The 22,905-nt window shown below is 36.6% G+C and overlaps 1 long non-coding RNA gene across 2 annotated transcripts; it reads right to left on the bottom strand.

The window, feature by feature from the left end:
* Positions 1–3,929: 3,929 nt before the first annotated feature.
* On the bottom strand, positions 3,930–7,472 carry LOC149188506 (uncharacterized). Of its 2 annotated transcripts, none has more exons than XR_016255816.1 (3): positions 7,319–7,472; positions 4,356–4,498; positions 3,930–4,232 (listed from the first exon to the last, which is right to left on the bottom strand). It is a non-coding gene; the product is annotated as an uncharacterized LOC149188506 (long non-coding RNA). The 2 variants fall into 2 exon arrangements; XR_016255817.1 differs by having other exon boundaries at positions 4,356–4,511; positions 7,319–7,458.
* Between the last annotated feature and the right edge of the window lie 15,433 nt (positions 7,473–22,905).

Below are 22,905 nucleotides of genomic sequence, written 5' to 3' on the forward strand. Positions count from 1 at the left end.
AATGGTGGGGATTACACCTAAAACAAATTTAAGTTGTGTCAAGGAGGGAATCAGAAGGGAGTTGACTACACCATATAACCCTCAGCAGAAGGTGGCAGAGAGCAAGAATAGGGCCATAGTTGGAGCATCGAAAACCATGTTGCATGATCAGGGGTTGCCCAAGTTTATTTGGGTTGAGCTATGCCATACAACATTTTTCTTGTAAAATCGAAGCCCACACAAAGTTGGGGCGAGTTACACCAAAGGAGGCTTTCACTGGTAAGAAACCTGATGTATCACATTTTTAGATATTTGGTACCCTAGTGTACTACTATGTACCCAAGGAGAAAAGGAAGAAGTTGGAGCTCGCAACAAAGGAGGACATCTTAATGGGTTATCGTGAGACATCCAATGGTTAGATATTAGTCTGTCAATGCTATCACAACTCATATGGGGTGAAGGATCCACTAAATGGACGTTAAAACAACATTCCTCAATTGGGTTGTTGAGGAGGAGATTTATATTGAGAAACCAAAGGGATTTGAGACATGCAACAAAGAGACACACATATTGAAGAGTCAAGAGAGCCTTGTATGGGCTCAAACAAGATCCATGAGCATGGCATGTTTGGATAGATAATTACGTACACAAATTGGGCTTCACCAAGAGTGAAGCAAACCCCAACCTCTACTACATTACTAGAGGTGAGCCACTTATCTTGTGTTATATGTGCACAATATGATTTTAATGGACATAGATAAGCTCATCTAAGACTACAAGAGAGATCTTGCAGTTCCTCCAAAATATGGGGTTGATGCACTATTTTCTCAGGCTTGAGGTTTGGTAGGGTAATGGGGAGATATTTTTGGGGCAAAAAGTACGCCTGAAAGATTTTGAGATTTGACATGTAGGATTGCAAGCCCATAACCACGCCTCTAGTCACAAAGTGAAGAAGGTGGATACATCTAGATCCAAACAAGCAAATCCTTCACTTTACCGACAATTAATTGGGCCACTGATGAATTTGGTAAACACACAACCATATATATGTTTTGTAGTTAACTCTCTAAGTCGGTGTATGATCAAACCTACTAGAACGAATTGGGTTGCTACCAACCATGTATTGAGATATCTTAGGGGGAAGACAGATTTTGGAATGTGCTATAAACAAATTGATGCGATGACGCTCGAGGGCTTAGCTGATGCAAATTGGGTAGAGAGCTCCACATATAGGAAAAGCACATTGAAATGCACATTCAATGTTGAATCAACAATTTCTTGGTTCAACTTGAAGCAAAGATTAATTGCATTAAGCTCAGCAAAGGCCGAGTACATGGCTTCCAACTTGGCAAGGTGCGAAGCTATTTTGTTGAGGAAGCTTCTCATGGGCTTGTTTGGGATAGAATTGGAGCCCACTGTAATACATTGTGATGATCAAAATTGCATCAAACTTTCTAAGAATCCAGTGTTTCACGATTGCTCAAAGCACATTGAGATATGATATCTTCACATCATATAGTTACACTCCAATACATACCAACAACGAAGGAAATAGCGACCATTATGACCAAGGCTTTGCCATGATGAACATTTGTTTACCTCAAAGAGAAGTTGGATGTAGTGCAAAACACCTTCCTCTCTAAGAGGGAGTGTTGATTGGAGTCCGTAAGGGTTATGTTTCCTAGGTGTTAAAGATAGCAAAGGGACACACAAGACAGCCACTTGGTAGAATATTAATTTATTTAATTATTTCCTAAAGTTGGACCTGGAGAAAATTTAAAAATCTCAACCCTTTATCAAGATCTAATATTAGCCATTGAGAGTGAATGAGGGGCTTAGGTCAAAATTATAAAAGGAGATAGGGCAAGTGGCCAGTTTAAAGAGCACAAGTAGTGTGTCAACTCAACAAAGGGAGAGACTAGGGTTTCAATAAATCATAGAGTTTCAACAAACAAGAGAAAGAGATCAAGTGAGAGTCAAGTTGCTAACTTAAACAACATTAACTGAGTTTTTTTGCGTGCACGTGTGCGCAGAGAGAGAGCTTCACATCTATACAAGGAGTAGATAGACCAATCTATGTAGTCATTTTGAAGATCAAATGTGAAAAGGAAGATCAATTTATCTTGGAAGATGATCAACTGTTTTCCTACGGTGAAAGGGAAATTTTACCTTACTGTAAATTTTCTAAAGATTACCCTTTTATTGAAGATAATAAAAGCCACAAAGTGTCCAGATTTTCCTTAGAGTTGGGGTTTATTGGGTATATCTTGTGTTCTATTTGTTGAATATGTTTGTCTTTTGATTTATTTATTTTCCATTGTGTTTTCAGGGACATTTAAGCCAACAAAATCACCTAGCCTAGCCTAGACTATGACTAAATTTTTACCCACAAAGTTTCGAACCAATAACCTTTTCACCATGAGTGTCATAATAGAGCACCCTATCATTATTTATTCTACACCTTATGGACTATGTTACACATATAATATTAATAAATTAAATAGATAAAAATAAAACCATAAAAGTACAAATGTATCACATATGTAACATTAATCAACTAAAGTAGAAAAATTTGAAGTTCATAAAAATTCAATATGAAGTTGATAAAAATACAAATGTATAAAATGTATAATATTAATTAACTATCAATATAATGTGAACTCAAAATTCAATGTGAAGTTGATAAAAATACAAATGTATAAAATGTATAATATTAATTAACTATCAATATAATGTGAACTCAAATAGAGGGGAATTTTTTTTGTACTTTCCTATTTCACCAGGTGCTTATATATTTATTCCAGCACATGCTTATATATTTACTTTTCATTATATTGGCATATAGAATTAAGTTATCTAAAATATAGAATTGATTTCATTATTTTATTTTTTTTGAATTTTTTTAATGAAAAATATTTTTACTTTTCAATGAATATACATGTTCTGATTTTCTGGAAATTTGGCCTCGCATCGCTGCCTCATTTTTCACATTGCCAAACTCAGCCATGGTGAACAGAGGAAATACCTATATCATATAAAGATACAGGATTTCCACAATCACCAAAAATTCCTCATAAATAGTTGTCAAAGAGGCTCATTCAACTCAACCTCTTCACAAGATAAAGTGTCAACCAGTTGTTCAAGATACTTTCTGCCAAAATGTGGAAGATTTGTACTTTTTTAAGTTTATGTGAACTCTTTGGGAGACTAGGTCCAGCATTAGGATCCTAAAGCTCTTCCTCCCAAAGTGACCTTTCTCTTTTGATGGTAATAGCTATCACCTGTGATAGCTTTACAGAACTTAAATTGCAAAACTAGAGGGCCACACCAAATGCATGGGCATGTTTGTAACCCAACGACTCTGTCTATCCTAGCTACCCTAGCGCTTCTGCGTTAAAGTTTTAACCCTCTTCACATTATTCTTCTTTACAATTCTGTAGTTATCATTGTTTTTTTTTTTATTATTGAAACTAATGTATGCAAGGTACATTTATAAATCAGCACTTTCAAAGAGGCATTTAAATGCCATCGAGACAAAGCTGCAAACCATAAAGCGCAAGGCTCTCCCTAATGGCATGTTAAAATGCCATCACGTTGACACGAAAATGCTTCGCATATATAAAATTGCAGAATTTCAAATAATCCAAGCAGCAAATTACTCAATCCTTTCTTGTAAAGATTACAATCAAACAAAATGCTCCCTTCTCATCAGTTGCCTTCATTTCTTCAGGATTTAGCGGACGAGTTTTCTATTTAAAATCTAATAATAGCCAGGCAAACGACAGTACCTTTGCAACGTCTCGCTCTAAACTCAATACTTAGAAAGACAACCCCATTGCAATGTTTGTTTCTGTGACTAGAATATTCATTAGCAAGCAAGTTCCTCCCCTCAAGAAGATACAGATTTATATAGAAATTAATAAGGTGTTCCTCATCAATATCTACGCAAGAAGCTGAACTCTATATACATTATTTATGTTGGCTGCATTTGGGGCCATTGCAGTCAAATAGAAGGGTAGAAAATCATTCGTTTTTCTTCTCTGTATGAAGTAGCATCTCCAGAATAGAGAAGACAAATAAGGGACCAAACAGGGGAGGCATAGGCGGCTTACTAAAGGCCACAGCCAGCTGCCCTGTGCTTTCCTTCTCAGATATACTGGCTTCCTTTCCGTTCACATGCGGTTCTTTCACATGATATTTTGAACTGGGCTTGAAATACCCCTTTGTTGGCTGGTTCTGCTGGATGAGCCATTCTGCAATACAGACATGCAATATGAATGTAGTAAGGCTCCAAAATTGTGCAAAGATATTAACTCCGCAACTGGGAGATCTAATTTGACATTTTCAAGAACCACAAGGATTTAATTTCATTTTACCAGCATTTCTTGGATAGAACTTTTTCAGGATATTCTTACAAAGAAACTCTGCAGTTATCCACATACTCTAGGGCTTCAGTTCAGAACACAAAAAAATGAGACTTTTCTTTTTTCGTTAACAACCAATGAATATCTCCAATGACCTGCAATCCAAGTCTACAAATTGTTTAGTATGTGTTCTTGCTTGCACATAGAAATTTTGCTATTATTTCCATCTCATAAAGTTTACAGCATTTGTTAAGCAAAATCCCAATACGTTAGTTTGAACCGATAATGATCCACTGCATTAATTCTCACTATATGCGCACTTTGAAATTTAAATTCAAAGACTAAAACCCCAAGACATATTTGCAAGTTTAGACACAAGACGGTACCTAGAACAAATTTGGTTTCTCAGGAAAGATATAACCAGGAGCAAAGAACTCTCATACTATCAAGGAGTGGCAGCTACTCTATAGAGTGGACCTATCAATTAAGGACATATGTTCTGTCCTTCGAGAACACAAGTTTGAGTCTAGAACAAATTTTGTTTCTCAGGAAAGATATAACCAGGGGCAAAGAACTCTCATGCTATCCAGGAGTGACAACTACTCTATAGAGTAGACCTATCAATTAAGAACATGTGTTCTGTCTTTCGAGATCACAAGTGTGAGTCTAGTGGGGTAGTGAGTTTAGTGGGGGTAGGGTATGTACACTAGCATAAACTCAAATTATCATTGTGTATAGGTGATTGGGATTTCGTCCATTAATTTGGTGTCTGACTAGGGCTTGGCCTAGTTTGAGTCTAGTGAGGGTAAAGTATGTACACCTGCATAGACTACACAGTCAAATTATCATTGCACAGATGTCATCTCTTATCCCATAAACAAAGGTTTCATCTGTTAATTTGGCCTTGGCCTTAAAATTATATCATTCCTATAATTATTCAAATAATTGACATCTAAATAGGCCCATTCCTATAATTATTCAAATAATTGACATCTAAATAGGCCTTGACCTTAAAATTATATTATTATTATAATTTAATTTGGATATTTTTAGTGTCTTTAAAGAAGAGAAGACTAGACTAAGATTGGGCTTATTGCTCTGTTCCAGAATCAACAGGACTAAAACTGGAACTCTGGAGCACCTGTCTCAATATACAAGAAAAATTTGGCCTCTCTCTGTAAAGAGGAGAAGAACAGAGGAAACCAAATCGGTACTTTACAGCAAAGTTTCCACAATACATACAGAGTCTATAACTTGTATGCAGTGCCAAACCCTCTAAAATGAAGTAGTTCAAATGAGTAGTCATCACCAATCCAGTGGACATCACTGAAAAATATGCATCTCCAGGTAATCCAAATGAAATCCCCATTGTGGCACATGTAGATCTGCAGCTCCAGAATAAACGCCAGATGGTCTCAACTGGACTGTGCAATGAGGGAAAGACTTATCTGTGACTCCGCCAGTAACAACCACTCTTTAGAAGGTAGGCCCCGATATAAATACAAACATTTTGAAAGAGTCTAAAATCCTGAAAGGCTCTAAAGGATCATAGTGTACAACGGTGATTTCCCCACAAAGATGTTTTATTAAGGCACGATCAGAGTTGAACGCCGTAAGGTAGGCTTAGTCTTGCACATTATACAAGATTTGATCGAGAAGATGATCCTCAATGTTTCTATCGAAAGCAAACCTAATTGAAGGTGGTTTTTCAATCATTGACAAACATAACATAGCACAAAATGTGCAAACTATTCAGGATATCCAGGATTCCTTAAAAACGGGGCACCTTAACTGGTTCATTTTGTACATGACTCTACCAAATAAAGGCAGGGTCCAGAAAACAGATTAACAAACCCTAATATTGCAGCTATTGTGGGAACTTAACGCATGTTGGGCATGTTTTCTGGAGACGCATCCTTCATAAGAATATCTGGTCATGGATACGAAATCTGTTTACAAGTATGTTTACCTCACAAATCTACTGGCGTTTAGCAAGTAATACTGATGGTCACTCTCTTATAAATGTTTGTTTTAGATTCTCTAACTACTCAGTGTTAGCATATTGGATTGCTTCAAGAGATTGTAATAAGCCAGATATAAGAACAAGAGCTCATGCAGTGTTGGCATATCTGATTGATTGTCTTGACAAGGGATTGTAATAAGTTAGATGTAAGAGCAAGGGCTCATGCAATATTGGCATATCGGATTGCCCTGAAAGAAGATTGTAATGAGCTACAAACTAGATCAAGAGCTCATGCACAATACCCCAATTGCAGGTGTAGGTAAGGGGTAGGAAATTTGCGTATACTGATGGCCAAGCACAATCTTAGGTTCTCAGAAATGAGATCCATGTTCAAACCCCTTAGAGGACATAATCAAGTGGAAAACCTCTTTTGTTTTGTTTAATGATTTGTCATTTTGTTTGTTTAATGATTTGCCAATATCTATTGCAGTACATTCATAAATTCATAAACAAAAAGTCGAGTACGTGGTACAGTCCAAGTATGTGGTTCAACCCTTAAGTGCGGAGGTTTGGACACTCTAATCCCAGTCAAGACCATGTACCCTAGGCTTCGCTCCAATCCCACACAAGACTATGTACCAGGCTTGGTAGCTCCAAGACTATGTAACCCAAATCCCAGGCAAGATTATGTACCCTAAATTGGGAAAAAAAATCATAAACAAAACAATGCATCTATCCACAACCACCAAATAAGTTAGAATTTCATACACGTTTAACAGAACACAACACAGGGCTGGTATGGTGGTAAGCTATGGGAGTCACCAACAAATTCAGTTGCATATTACCACTAAACCTAGAACTTGGAAAAAATCAACTCGTAAAACTTATCTCCCGATTTCAAATCTGATGGAGTATTTCACTTGCAGAACAGAGCCTAAACATTACATTAGCTGATGTTTTCCTGCAAAATTGAAGCCAAAAGATATCTTGTATTTTGCTCGGAAATGCTCACCTCAGAAAACGTAGATGGCAATGTTACCACGGCCGGTCATCAAACGACAGAATTCTGAAAGATCTGGTTGGATTGAGCTCGAACAGCTATGTCGGACCGATAAATCAATGTAAGTTAGAGAATGTTAATTCCGTCGTTATTTATTCGTTTATCGATTCGCCATTCGACGCGATTCCTCTAGAAATTTCGGTGTTACACGTGTCATCTATTGATTGAATTTTCTAGAACCACGTGTCCCTTATCTATTGAATTTACTAAAGCGGTAACAACAGAGTGACACCAGAGTGATAGTGGTCAGGGGTTAAATTTGACGGGCAACTTTACCCATAGAATTATTTTATGCAGATTTTATTTTTAATTAATCCGTATAATATTTTTCGTATAAAAACATAATCAATGAAAATTTATTATTTTTTATTCCTACTATAATTAGTATTAGTCACTTAATATAGCACAAATGTAGGATGCATTTTAATTACCAAAATAGATTATATTAGTCCGTTATTTAATTATTAAAATAGATTAATAGATTCTTGAGTAACTAAATTGGGAGTTGTATTGATAAATAAAATGTATTTTTAAGGGAAAAAATTCATTTTCTCTAATAAGAAAGTTTATTATATCTATATAATCCAAATTTCTCACTCATCTTAAATCTGTGGACCAAAATTCAACAGATCATCATAATTTATATGCATGTTTTGGATAACTTGCATTCCAAATATATGTAATCCTAACTTTTTTAGTGAATACTTAAACCCATTATCAAAGGTATAAACAATTTGAAAAAAAAGGTAGAGGGATTTTAGATTAGAGTCTTGACAAGTTTATTGTAAAATGGTGATTGCAAAAAGGAAAAAATGGTGTTTTTTTTCCTTTGTTTTTTAAAGACTCAAGATAGTGTATATGAATTTTTTTGGACAATTTGCTTAAGAAATAATAGGAATCACAACGTTTATGTTGAGTACTAAGCCTCATAGTCTAGACATAGTTGAGACATATTAGAATAACAAAGTTCATAGATTTTGGATGCCTGTTTAAAAATGGGGTTTAAATTTTACAAAAGGAAGAAAAGCTGTTATTTTTTCCCGTGACTTGTGAGAGTGTCTTGGCTTAGATTCCCCAAAGATCGGTGATACTTAAGGGTCGGCTTGGACTAGGAAGAAATCAGTGACTCTAATTGGAAACACCATAATATCGAGGTGATTCCCCAAAGATTGGTCATACTTAAGGGTCGGTTTGGACTAGGAAGAAATCAGTGACACTAATTGGAAACACCATAATATCGAGGTAATTCCCCAAAGATTGGTCATACTTAAGGATCGGCTTGGACTAGGAAGAAATCGGTGACACTAATTAGAAACACCATAATATCAATACCTCTGTGGTGAACACAATACAAAACTGGGAAAAATAAATAAATAATTTGCACAAAGTTTAACGATTTGGGTAAATATGTTCCTCACATTTTTTATAAGTTCCTTAGAAAAGGAAGCATTGTGCTTGATATCTATTTGAGTACATTTAAGTCAGGTTAAAGGAAAAAGTGAAATAAACCCTTCATACAAAAAACACAAACTCTAATATTCATTTTTTAGTACACAAGAAAAATATAAATATACCTATCAGAAACAAATACATAAAATACAACATACCAAAATCAAACATCAAAATAGATCAATTAGATAGTCACAAAATCATCGATTTCTTAATTTTACTACAAGCCAATCAATTCCATTTAAAACGACGGTAATATTGGTTATTCAAACAAATCCATCAACATCAAAAACCATTTGGGTTTGTATTTTGATGATTGCCAACAATGAATTAATTGAAGATCAAAACTAGAACTCTATGAAAAATCCAATAACTAACCTCGATCAGATGAGCGAGGATCGAACCTCCACTTTTTGAGTATGCTTAGCCAAATTGTCCCAAACCGGTAGGCATTTCTGACTTCGCTATATATATAATATATGTTTTAGTTCCTCCATTGGCCACCAACACAATAGCCAAACAACCTAGAAACTGTAACAACCTCAACCATTTTCTCATAGAAATCTCAATGTGGGTTTGTCTCAAATCTAAATCTCTTCTGCTGCAACTTCTAAGAATATAAAACTCAAAACAAACCCTGAACCCCACCTTCCCTCCGCCTTTCTTGCCCAACCCCTGGCCCATTTGAAATTTGGGTCTTCGTGTTATTCAAAAAGGGCAATCGAGAGGGCTCGAGTTATAGGACAACCAAGGGGGCTCAATGATGGAATCAAACCATTAGATTATCCAGCTAGCACATTGGTCAGTCGGAGAACCTCACGCAACCTTCACAACTTGCCACATATAGCTTTAATCCCTATTCCCTGCACGGCCTTATTATCGTAGAATCAACAAAGTAATCAAGGCACACACCTACATCAACTACCCTCCCATCAGCATGTGTCATCAACATGTCTATATAAATTGAAACTTTTAATTTTTTTATATGCCCATCATTTTGACGATTTCATAAAAAAATAGCAAGTTAAGAATTACGTGTTTATTTTGCAATAAACCGTATTTTACGGCTAAAAAGGCAAAAAACGGGGAAACACGCATCAATTTTAAAGCCTAATAGTGGGGAACATGCTCATTTTAGAAGGGAGCATTTAAGTTTACCAACTTACTTTGGGATAATGTTGTCCAGGAGATATCAAATGTACTAGATCATCTTATATTGAATTACATACAACAGATAGGATGATCTTATTTGACTTGCAGAAGTATCTTTTGTTTTTTTGTCAAGTGGGAAAATTTATCATAATTTAGTTGTCAAACTAGTGATGAGTATAGCCATCTTTCGTTGTTATTCCTGAATGCAGGCCGACTTATCATTGTTATTCAAGGAAAACCACACCACCTAGAATAACCCGTTGGTGGTCCGTAAGGGAGAAGACTTTCACTCCTGCCCGATGCCTCTAGGCCTTGAGCCGTTAACCTGCAGAAACAGTTTTAGGGCATACTATGCTCAACTTGCAAAAGCACTTACTATAGTTATAGTTATTGTATTATCATAAAATATTATTAATTTTTAAACATATTAAAATATATTTAAAAAAGAAACGGGTATAAATTGAATTTTTCCTTTTTAAAACATATACATCTCTTATAATTTAACTTTTTATTGCTTAAATTAATTTATTTATAAAAAATAAAAATAAAAATTGATTTTTTATTTTTAGAAATTGTATTATTAGTTTATTTAGAGACTTTGATGTTTCACATTATTTGACAGTTGAGGTTCTTATAATACATATTGTTATGTCACTGTTTACGTAGTGGCATTTATGATTGATTTGAAGATATTAGTTTGTTTGTACTGGTAAAAAAATTCAAATTTCTATAGTTAACATTAGGGTTTTGGCTGAAATTTTTACGTGACGTCACCGCACCGTCGCATCCTTGGCTCTCGATTTCGAGGGTTAACATCATCCTGCCATGCACGGTAGATCAAATTGTACAATGTAGGGACATGGAAGGGCGATCCATCGTGCAATTGGGAGTTAACTTGGGTTCCTTTGAGCTTTGGTGGTGTAAATTTCGTTTTAACAGTGTTGGTGGAGAATTTATTAGTATGGTTGATGGATTATGGAGAAGTGGATTTAGCTATTTTTGGTGTTCAAAGTGGTTTTTTAATTTTTTTCTTGGTGTTGTGGCGCTCAATGAGGTTGGATTTATTGTTTATGTGCCTGTGTTTTTTGTGTGACATTATTTCTCGTTGTCAGGGTTTCCTTGTTACCAAGTGAGCTTTTTTTTTACTTTAATGGATGTAAACAATAGACTTTTTGTGTGGAATGTTGACATTGTTTGGTTATGTTGCAGGACACACGTTTGCCAACCTCCTCGGCAACGATTTGATAGGTAAACGTATGAACACTATTTTTTTGTTTAATGGTCATGGTGCATAATTTGGAGTTTCTTCACTAGTTTGTAGAATTTGCAGGTGAGACTTTAGAATTTAAAGCATAAGAGTTGTTCAAGTAAGCGGATTGTTGGCGCAAACCTAGTGAGTTTTTGAGTTCTCATTGTCAACAAACTCTGGTTTAATGGGTTAGAAGCGTTGAATACATTATCGGCTCAAGTTTCAATGGTTTGGATGTAATGTTGTAGGAATAAACCAATATTGACTAACCAAAGCTAAGTCGGAGGTCGACCCATCTTTGCATTTGCACAATTCTTGTGGGCAAGGTACCGACCTCGATTCCATATATTTTGGTTTTAAATCGTCTCTCGACCCCCATTCCGCGATTTTTTGTAGTGGTTACCACGAAGATTTCCTCGAATTTTCTTTGAAACTTGCGAAGTCGAGAGTATACGGATCTTTGCATTTTCAAAAGGCTCGTGAGCAAGGTGGCAGCTTCGACTGCACATCATGTTGTTTTAGATAGTCGGGGGGTCAAAGTTCTATTGACATAAAGATCTAGATCGGGAACAAGATAAGTTTGACCTGAGTCGAGCACAACGCATTGCGATGTCGGAAGTTGACGCATGTTTGCATTTTAGCATAGTCGTGTATGTGAGTTTTTTCATGATTTTACGATCAGTTGATTATCATAGGGCACATAGCTTCTATTAATTTTTTTTTCAAAACACTAAATTTACTAGAATAAAAGTTATACTTTAAGAAATTGGAGATTACAGTGTCTGATAGTTGCCAACTATAAAATCAAAAACATAAAAGAATCGACGACAAAATTCAAATTTCAACAGTATTGGAGAACTTTTGAGACCAATTTTACCAATATTTTGAGTTTCCAAGGGTGGGATGTTGCAATGTACGTTCTTCCTAAATTTTATGCATATAGGAACATGTTTGAGTCAGAGGAAACCCGTAGTTGAGGTTGGCACCGACATCATGGTCGGGCAGTCAATGTATTTTTGGAGAAGAATCATAAGGAAAAGGTCGAGCTCTGAGCCATCTTGGCAAAGGCTGAGGTTCGAGCGGTCTTGAAGTTGCAACTGACGTTTAAGTTAGTTGTTTTCGGCTTTTGTAATTTATGAACCATATTCAGATTGTTTTATTCTTTGGACAAGGGATGACAAGTTCATATCTTTTAAGAATTTTAATCCTATTTTTGTTTTAATTTGTACATAGTTTTTGGATTTGTTATCTTAAACTATTAGATAGAAAGAATAATAATCTTTCTATAAAATTGCTTTAAATAAATGTCTTATAAAAATAATTTTTTGAATTTATTTCTTTGTTGATAAAAGAATAAGGTATTTTAAATTACATTTATTAAATAATATGTTATGTAAAAAAATAAAATAATAAATTATAAACACATGTTTATTTTGTGGGCCTTCGTAGAAGCAAGTCGGAGGTCGCGTTGACTATGAAGTCGGAGGTGGACATATATTTCTGTTGTGGTCCCTATGGAAAGCAAGTCGGAGGTCAGCCCCCACTATGAGATCGAAGGTCAGCATTGTCGTTTGAATGGTCTCTCTAGACACTCCTGATTACTGACACTCACCGACCAATTCAACTCATAATATAGGTTAGTTGTTGTTATTATTATTATTTCTTATAAACGACTTAAATGAGGTCTATGATAAATTTTATCATGAGTTGATATATTAAAAATTAAATCTTAAATGTAATTTTTTGAATTTATTTGTTACTTGATAAGAGAATAAGGTATTTTAAATTACATTTATTAAATAATATGTAATGTGAAAAAAAAAAATAATAAATTATAGGCACATATGTTTGTTTTGTGGGCCTTCGTAGAAGCAAGTTGGAGGTCGGGTTGACTATGAGGTCGGAGGTGGTAGTTGTAAACACGTGTAACTACATGCATATATTTCTTTGTTGCCCCTACTAAAAGCAAGTCGGTGGTCGACCCCCACTATGAGAGCGGAATTCGGCATTGTCATTTGAATGGTCTCTATAGACAATCCCCTGCTAATTCGGCTCAAAATCTACGTTCACTATTGTTATTATTATTATTTCTTATAAACGACTTAAATGAGGTCTATGATGAAGTTTATCATGAATTTATATGTTATAAATTAAATCTTAATGTCTTATAAAAATAATTTGTTGAATTTATTTCTTTATTGATAAAGAATAAAGTATTTTAAATTACATTTATTGAATAATATGTTATGTGAAAAAACAAAATAATAAATCACATACATGTATGTTTGTTTTGTGGGCCTTTGTAGACGCAAGTCAAAGGTTGGGCTGACTATGAGGTTATGCATAAGTATACATACATATTTCTTTTGTGGCTCCTACTGAAAGCAAGTCGGAGGTCGGTCCCGACTATGAGATCGATGGTCGACATTGTGGTTTGAATGGTCTCTCTAGACACTCCTGACTACTGACACTCCCCAACCTATTTGGCTCCAGCTTCAATACTTCATTTTTTTATTTAAAGAATTAGATAACGAGTTCCCATCTTTTAAACATTTTATCTTATAAGTATAATTTATTCAATTTATTTTTTATTGATAAAAAAATAAATTAATTTGAATTAATTTTATCAAATAATATGTAATATAAAAAATAATAATAATAATAATAAATTATAAAGAGGCCAATTGTACATATATGTTTTTTTTGTGGGCCCTCCCAGAAGAAAGTCAATGGTTGGGTTGTCTATGAGATCAGAGGTCAGCATTGCCTTTTAGACGGTGCTATGACATTCCGTGACCAATTGGCCTCCTTGTAAACACACCCAACTATATGTACACGCTTTTTTGTGGTCCCTACTGAGAGCAAGTTGAAAGATGGGTCCAGCTATGAGGTCGGAAGTCGGATTTGTCGTTTGACTAATCTATCTGGACACTCCCCACTACTGACAATCCCCGCCAAATCGGCTACATCTACAATACTGCATTGAAGCATCTTAAATCAATTTTGTTTTAAATTTGAAAATTGTTTATTTAAATTATAATTTTAGACAATGGATTCTAAAATATTAAGTTTATTTAGATACTTTTATATATAATACAATTTTATCAATTTATATTTAAAATACAACTTTAACTTTTGGTTTATAGTGAATTTTATATGAAGATTTTTTTATTTTGTTTGTTAAGCATGTTCTTTTTTGGTTTTTTTTTTTGGTCTTAATTATTTTTAATTGTGGCAAGTGAATAAATTGTTAAGTTTTATTAGTTTTCCTTAAAATTGTGGGTGGTTGCAAAATGAACTAAAGTTTCAGTGAGTGTTTTCATTAAATAAAAGAGACTTTGTTTAAAGTGATGTGAATGTGAATTTAAATTTGATTTTATTCATATGTTTTGGAAATTAAGTATTTGGAATATTAAGTAATTAATTAAATTTATGGTAATTTTGATATATATACATATAAAGATTTTTCATATAAAAAAAAAATCATATATTGAAATTTCAATAATTTTGTATTTTTTAATTGTTTACATAATGCTAAAATATTTTATTATAAAATTTTATTGTTTTTTCAATTACTCGCAGTTTCTCAATTACTAATTGGTCTTGGCACCCTTCATCTAATGCAGCTCCAATAATCAACATCCTTAATAGGAATTTCACTTTGTTACTCATAGCACATTTGGAATAGGCTAGCTATATGAGGCCCAACTCCAAGTAACCACTTGTTATGGTTTTTCTAGCATTGACTTTCTTAATTATCAGGTATTAGCTTAACTTGTCATTCACTCCAAGTGCATTAGTGTTTTTTGGGTATGCATATAAGTTTTTGAAGTTTCCTTGAGGCTTTGTTCTTTAGTCTCTACTCCCTCCCTTGTGCTCTATTCAAACCTACTTGGTGACCTTTGCCTTGTTCTTCCTCTCCTTATGGCCACCTCCTTATTCGTTTTACATTGGTTGGCACCCTCGACGACTTTGTAGCTCCTGGGACCTATTCTTGCTTGGTTTTTCTTGTCCTCTCGATCAAATTCTTAAGTCTTTTATGCCATTGCTCCTACTTCACAATCTGATATCCTTTCTTGCTCTATTCCCCCATCCCGACATGCCCCGAGAATGCATATGGAGCCACAAGGGTTTTGCAAACTAAGGCGGTGTCAATGTCAGGGCCCAATATAGAGCCTTCACTGTGTCAAGGGGATTTCATGCCAACACTCTTGGCCCTATCCAGAGGGATTTAGATCGTGCCACTATTGCAACCATGGCAAACCACAATCATTTCATAGATGTTGAGATTCTTGCCTCAATTGTTGAATGGCTCCCTAACCCAAGACACACATGTGGTAGTTAGAATCAATACATCTATATAGTTGACCTTTTACTAGCACATGAAATCCCTCTTGGACCAAGTGCTAGCAGACAGCCATGAAGCTTGTAAGGAGATCTCTATGTAGCTCAATGACATTTTAGAATAGAATCAAGACATGGTTATGGAGCATTGTGATTTGGTCATGTGATTGGGACGTCTTAAAACCATACTCGAACAAAAAGGACCTGCTTCACCAAGAACACATGTGGCTATGATTGGTGTCTCCATGTTGACATGATTTTCTATTGGTTTCAACAATAGTATGAGATTTCCCTCAACAATTTCATTCCATGGTTTTTGTCGCTATCTTCTATACCCAACACCATTGTTTCTATAGTATTGATATGCATTTACTTTGTTTTAATTATCATATTGACTACTATAGCCTTATGACAAGGATGAAAAAGTTTTAAAATCTTTTTATTTTTTGTCAAAAAATCATTTTCTTTTATCGTTGATCTTGATCTGGTTTCCCAAATGGCAAAACACAAAGGAAAACTCTTGTTCATAATTTTACCTTGTGACTTATTTATAAAGATCAATAAAATTTAAAAACTTATCAAAAACGATATTTATTATTATTTATTAAATAATAGATATAATTATAGTAAAATATTTTTAATTTGTATATCTTGAGTTAAAAATTTTATAATTAATATTTTAAAATAACACTTATATTTAAAAAAAAAAAACAACGACGTCCACCAAAATGAAATTAAAAATCCCTCGCATCATACCATCTTTAAAAATGGGATCCACACGGCGTGATACTTTACAGGGCAAGAAAACCTTCCCGTCGTATAGATACCAATTTTAAATACAAAAAGTTTCACGTGACAGGTAATAAAGTGTGATGATTAAAAAATTCAAACTTTGTCACAAAGTGTGACACTACAAAGTTTCAAACATTTTGCGAATTTTAATTTGATTGTTGTGCCGTAGAGAGGAAACAATCTTACCTTTTATAATTAAGTTTAATTAAGTTTAGGAATGTTTCATGTTAATTGAAATGATTTTATAATTTTTTTTATATAGAAGACTTCTATATTTATGAGTCATTATCAAATTTGAGATTAGAGTGATCATCAAAGAAGAACTCTGGAGAAAACTTTGAATCACAAGAAATTGGGCAAGAAAGAAACAACTCTCAAGACAAGCATGGAGAAAGCCTCACCCAACAACAAAAAAGTGAACTCGACAACCCCTCAAGCATCAACAATTATGAGGATTCGAATATCGCACAAAATAAATCTTCATTTAACAGCAAAGCAGATCTCCTAGACCAAACTTCTTCTCCGACTATCTTCAAAAGGACAAACACAATAGATCGCGAAGCTAAGACACCAATGTCCCAAGAACCAGAAGAGATCAAGGAGATGCAAAATAAAGGAAGTTGGAAGACCATAGAGAAAAAAAATAAAACTACAACATCAATCTCACCAAGAAAGACGAGGAGCCAAACAAGTAAAAACTAAGAAAATTATAGGTCCGATAGACCAATTTGGTCTCAGTGGACGTTAATCATCATCATCAATATTATTTCATTGACGCCTAAGGGAAAGTGTTATAGCTAAGTGTTATAGCTCCAAATCTCACTCTTATGGTTTGTGATGCTGTACTCATGGCCTAGGGCAACCCATCCTTCCAGACCTGGTCCTAAAATTTAAAAAACAGTGTTTTATCCCTTATACGCGACATTGCCCTGAGTTAAACACGTGTATACGCGGGTATGTGTATATCCAACCCGCGTGTATGTATTAAAACACTTAAAAAAATATAAAACTCCTTATTTTCGGGCGGAGATCGCGGGTTTTACCTGCTAATCACCTGTTAGTGCCCGTGGCCCAACTATTCCCAACCAACTCCTAACTAAAAAACTACTTTGGAGATGGTATAAAAAGACCTCAAAGGGAAGGCCTAAGGGAGGAGAGAAGAGAGAGAAAAGTTATGCTGAGATTTTTCCCTTGACCAGGTCTGAAGTCCCTTGTGCCTTCTGCACTTCCCCCATTTTGTACAGGAAACCTTTTTTTCCTTGTGTGTTGATGTTCATCCACCATTTATGACATCATGGAGAGAGTCATGGAAGGAGTTTGTTAGAGGCTTGAGGCTGGAACGGATCCGGAAGGAAGCTTTGCTTGGAGCCTGCTGAAGGTGACTCAGGTGAAAATATTCCTTTTTATGTACTTTATTTGTCTATAATAAAAGAAACACATGTCTTGGTTCCCGAAATGAATCTTCTTTATGTTAATGATATTCATGTTTAGAATTCATGTATAAAAGGTTGTTTGGATTTCATAACTAACTACCTTTCTTTGTAACATGAAGATGATTTCTTTATAAGTTTTTGTCCATATACTACTGTGTTCTTTGAATTGGTTGTTTTGCAGGACAAAAGAGAAGAAGGGAACTCCAAGAAGGGTTTGGACCCTAAAGGCCTTCTCAAACGTAGGACCAAAGGTACGTACCCTTATCATAGAATTTGCTTATAATAGCATAATGGTTGTATGAATGCATGTTTCTTTGAATAGATAACTTTCAGTCTGCTAGGGTTTCAACCCAAAAAGCCCTAGGGGAGTAATTCCCTCTATCAGAATTGGCGACTCCACTGGGGACAACACTCTTGTTGTTCCTAGTTTGGGTGTTTTTCAAGCCAATCAGGGCTCAGCTGCCTTGTCTGCTTGCTGTTACTATCTGGTCTGTTCTTGAACTTTAAGCTTTGCCAGTTTCTTCAGTTTGTTTTTTATTTTTCTTGAAGCTTTTCATATACATTGTTTTTCTTAGATACAGAGGCGTATATACGCTTGTTTCTTTGAGTAAACCCGCGTATACGCAGGTTTCCTCAGATACAGTCGCGTATACACGCAATCTGTACTTCAGTATAGTCGCGTATATATTGCAATTTTCAAGATTTATAAATTTTTTTAGTCTCTGAAGGTTTGTCTGGTGGTTTGAGTCAGTCTGAAACAGTCATTTTCCAGTATCAGTTATTTGTTTTACAGTGAGCATCTCGTTCTGATTTCTCTCTGAGTATAAGGAGTATTGGTCTTATTTTTTGTTGATTGCAAGCATCATCGTTTTTTTCTAAAGCACGGAAGATTTCTTGCTAGGAATCTTGGCTACTCTGATTCATCAGAGTAGGGAGATTGATCACAATCTTTGTGTTAATCATGCTTTTGGTGACTTTTTTGTTTGCTTGACAAAATCGCTTTTTGTGACCATTCACTTCTTTCTTTCATGAAAGTTGTTGTTTGACATTTTCTTGGAATTTGTCTTTTTGATCTTTTGGTTTTCATTGCCAAAGCTTCCATTGCTGCTTTTGATTGAAGAGCGATTTTAAACACATTTATTTTTGTTGAGTTTTCATCCATTGAGTGATGTCAATTCACAAAAGTGTTTGATTGCCTATTCTTCAATCACAAGTTTCAGTGTTGAGAGCATCTTTTGAAAAGACTCTTTTGTTTGTTACTTTGAAGAAAATCTTTTGAAAATCTTTTTTTTCTTTCTTGAACTTGCTTTTCATTTGGTTTCCTTTTAGTAAAGTGAAAGTGCTTTATGTTTGTCTTAGTACTTGTTTTTAGTGTTTAGACAAAATGAATGGTAACATCTCATATTCCATCTATGCATTTTAAGTGGCAAGATAAAGATTGATAAGCAAGCAACTTTCATTTTTTTTGTTTTTAGAGTAGTTTTAAATCTTGCATCCACATATAGTTGTCGCATTAGGATAGATTTGCATCCCCTTTTTTAGGCATATATAGCTTTGTTAACTTTTGTGAGTGTGAAGTGTGAATTAACGAAAAGAATTTTTTTTTGTTTTATTAGAAGTACCTCTGAACCCTATAGAAATTTCTCTTCATCGAAAAACGAAAAAGTGCATGTGCATGTAGTTAAGTTTTTATTAATTTCTTTTGCGTCAAAAAACACCACTAGTTTCACTTCCGTTACCTTGTGACTTAAAGAACAGCCTAATAAAATCAAGCGCTAACTAAAATTCACTAGAACTTTTTGTTTTAGTCAGTTACACCAACAAGATTAGGATTTTAGGGCCTTGGATTAGGCAAGTGGAGAGTTAACTCTCCAAGGCCATATAAACGTCAAAAGTAGGAGTCTGAATAATGAGAGAAAATCCAATAGCGTTAGGAAGACCAGGAAAGCTCCGGATCTGGGAGTTAAGCACGAGGGTCTGTGAAGACAGGGAAGAGAGATACCCCCTCTCCTACTTGTCCGAACTTACCTCACGACTGTTCCGCCTGGCTTCTGCGACGAGTTGGTATCCATAGTTGCTGCTCCTAGGGAACTACACAGGTGGTTGCGGAGGGGAATCCCGTGGCACCTGAGGTTGACGTTGCATCACTCTCGACAGTACTACTGGAGGGCACCCTTGCGAAGCTTGGGGGCTTGCACTGGCGCAGGCTATTGTTAGGAGGTCAACGTAACTTTCTCTGATACCTTCGCTGATAGGATTGGGCCCTCATCATCCCAGACTATCTTCGGAAGGCCCCTTATTTCACTTTCTCGTATTTTGGTGTCCGGTCTTAATCACCCGGAGCGGAAATACTTGGAAGTTGTTTGACTGGTTGTATCTTTAGGGACTTTATAGTGTGTGCTCTGTGCTCCTAGTTGGCCTAGCTTTCAATTTTTTTAGTCTTTAGTGAGATCATAACAAAAAATTCAAAGTGGCTGACCGATCTCCTAGACGGTCTCGAAGACTTTGTGGTCTTTCGCCACCAAGTTTAGAGCCTTCTCCTAGAAGGCGTAGAGGCAGTACTACCGGTGGGTTCCGTCCCACGCCGGTTGACGGTCGGGGATTGATCCTCCTCTCGGGGGCATTAGCGGCCAAGAAAGGCCTGGCACTTCTGAATAAGAGAGAGACACTCCAGTCCTTTCTCGAGTTCTCTTTCAAGCGGAGAATAACATAGAGGTAGAATAATTTTCAGAGTCGTTAGCGGCTCCAAATTCCCCACTACCATCTAGTCATCCAGACGTACTGCAATACGTTGGGACTCCGACGCATAAACCGTCAAGTCCAGGTTACGCTACGTGCTTACCATCGATGACCACTACTGGAAGCATGGCTTCCATAAGTGCTACGACTATGAAAACCCCAACATCGGTGCAAGGGGGAGGAATCATTTCCGTCTCCTCTACTTCCTTGTTTGGATCTTTTGCTAGCACATCTTTAGTTGGGTCTACCTCCATTCCGTCCACGAGTGGAAATGCCCAAACCAATGCTTTTGGTACTGGATTCTTCCCATTTGGCACCCACTCACAGGGTATTCCATCGGTTCTGTTTAGTGCCGCTACGTCCATGATGGGCGGATCGGCTTCATTCCAAGGTTTTCCTTTTGGAAGTGGTCATATACCACATTCCAACCCGACGGTAGGATCCATGCCTTTTTCTTCTGTAGGACAAAGCAGCAATCCTTTCCAAGGTTGGAATAACCCTGGGGTTAGTAGCGCAGGAACTGGGAATCCGTTTATCGGCCAACAAGGGAATAGGTCGTACTCCACGGTTAGCTCGTTTCAAACTATTCCTCCTCTAGCTTCGGCTTGGAATCCGTATCAGGGGTTATCAACTCCTTACAATCCTTTCGGAGGAAATTTTGCTGGTTATGGAGATTATACGGCCGGAGTTGGTCAAACTATGAATTTTTCTGGACCACAAGGCTTGCCTTTTGGTTCAGCCGGTTCTACTGGTTACTTCGGGCAACCTGGTGCCTCTCAAATTCCAGGACAATCTTTTTAGAGCTTCGGAAGTTCTGCCCAGTCCAGGTGGAACCTCCAAGGTCCACCTAGGCTTCCATTTCTGGAAACGTTGAACTTGCCAGATCTCACTAAGTTAACAAATGACCCAATCAAGTATAATCCGGCCTGGCCTCCGGTCCCAACCAAACTCCCTTCGAACATTCCAAAATTCGAAGGGAAGAGTGGTGAAGACCCAGGCGACCATGTAACCACATTACATTTGTGGTGCTCGTCTAACTCCCTTATCGATGACTCGATTAGGTTGAGACTCTTTCAGCGCACCTTGACTGGTAATGTGGCCAAATGGTATATAGAGTTGCCAGGGGGCAGCTTTACATCGTTCGCTGACTTAGCCAATATCTTCTTAAAACATTTTCAGTTGCCTGTCCGCTATGATGCCGGAACTGAACTTCTGGCCACCTTTCGTCAGGATAAGGCAACCCACATTTCTGACCATATTCAGGAATGGAGACGGAGAAAGAGGCTCATTAAAGCTTAAATCCCTCCGGAGTACTGTCTCGAGTGGTTTTTGAAGTCTTTACAACCCGAGATCTCCAAAGATGTCTCCATGTCTGGAGTCTATTCTAAGGAGCAAGCCATTTTTAGGGCCCAACAATTAGAATTGATCTACTCTCAGTCTGGGATCCTACAAAAATACTTGTCAGATGCTCCTGGATCTACGGTTGACGTAGCTAAGTTGAAGCCAGGTCCGCAAGCGGATGGTATCATTGGGTCAGTAGACACAACTACAATGAACTTGTTGAATCAATTACAACAGTTGTCCTTGCAAGCTGCTTCTAACAACCAAGTCACATCGTCTAATCCCCCCGCTCCCCAAAATTCTTCAATAAATGTCGTCCAATCTGATAACCCCAAAGGAAATCAAAATTCCAATGGGAAAAAGAAAGGACGAGGTAAGAAAAAGAACCAGGACGGGAAGCCTGATGCAAATAAATCCGGCAACAACGCTGGTGGTGGTAGAAATGAGTAAAGAAAGTTAAGTTTCCATGCAAATTGTGCAATGGAGACCATCTAACTCATCTCTGCCCTAAGATTGAAGACGCTCAGTGCTTGTTAGGACAGCAAGGGACTTCTAGTTCTCAAGTTGTGTTAACCAACCCGTTTCCCCAAGGGCAGCAACTTCTTGCTGGCGCGAGTTCAAACCCTGGAACCTCCACTGGGGGCAACCAGGAAGGGGAAAAATCATCAAATGTTTTCATGATGGGTTCTAATGTCCATGTGGCTACTTGGTCACGTGATTATGGTGAAGCCGAAACTTCCAAGGACAAGACTGTTCCCAGAAGTACTGACCTTCATATTGAGTGACCCCCTGTCAAGAATATACCACGGATACCGAAAGGTTCCGCTAAATGCGCGACGATTAATCCTAATGCTAGGGCCGCCCAGAATTACTCCATTGTGGAGGATCTGGCTCAAAGCCCATGTGCTATGTCCTCTTTAGAGGTTCTCCAGTCGTGTCCGGCTAAGAGAAGTGCTTTACTCTCTGCAATTGGAGCAGTCGATCCAGCTAACTCTTTAGTGCTCACTTTTGACATGTTAAATGTCAAAAAGCGACTCCCT

Source organism: Pinus tabuliformis, chromosome 3_1 (assembly GCF_031772625.1).
Source record: "Pinus tabuliformis cultivar Carrire ecotype Pingquan chromosome 3_1, CPIR1, whole genome shotgun sequence".
NCBI lineage: Eukaryota > Viridiplantae > Streptophyta > Pinopsida > Pinales > Pinaceae > Pinus > Pinus tabuliformis.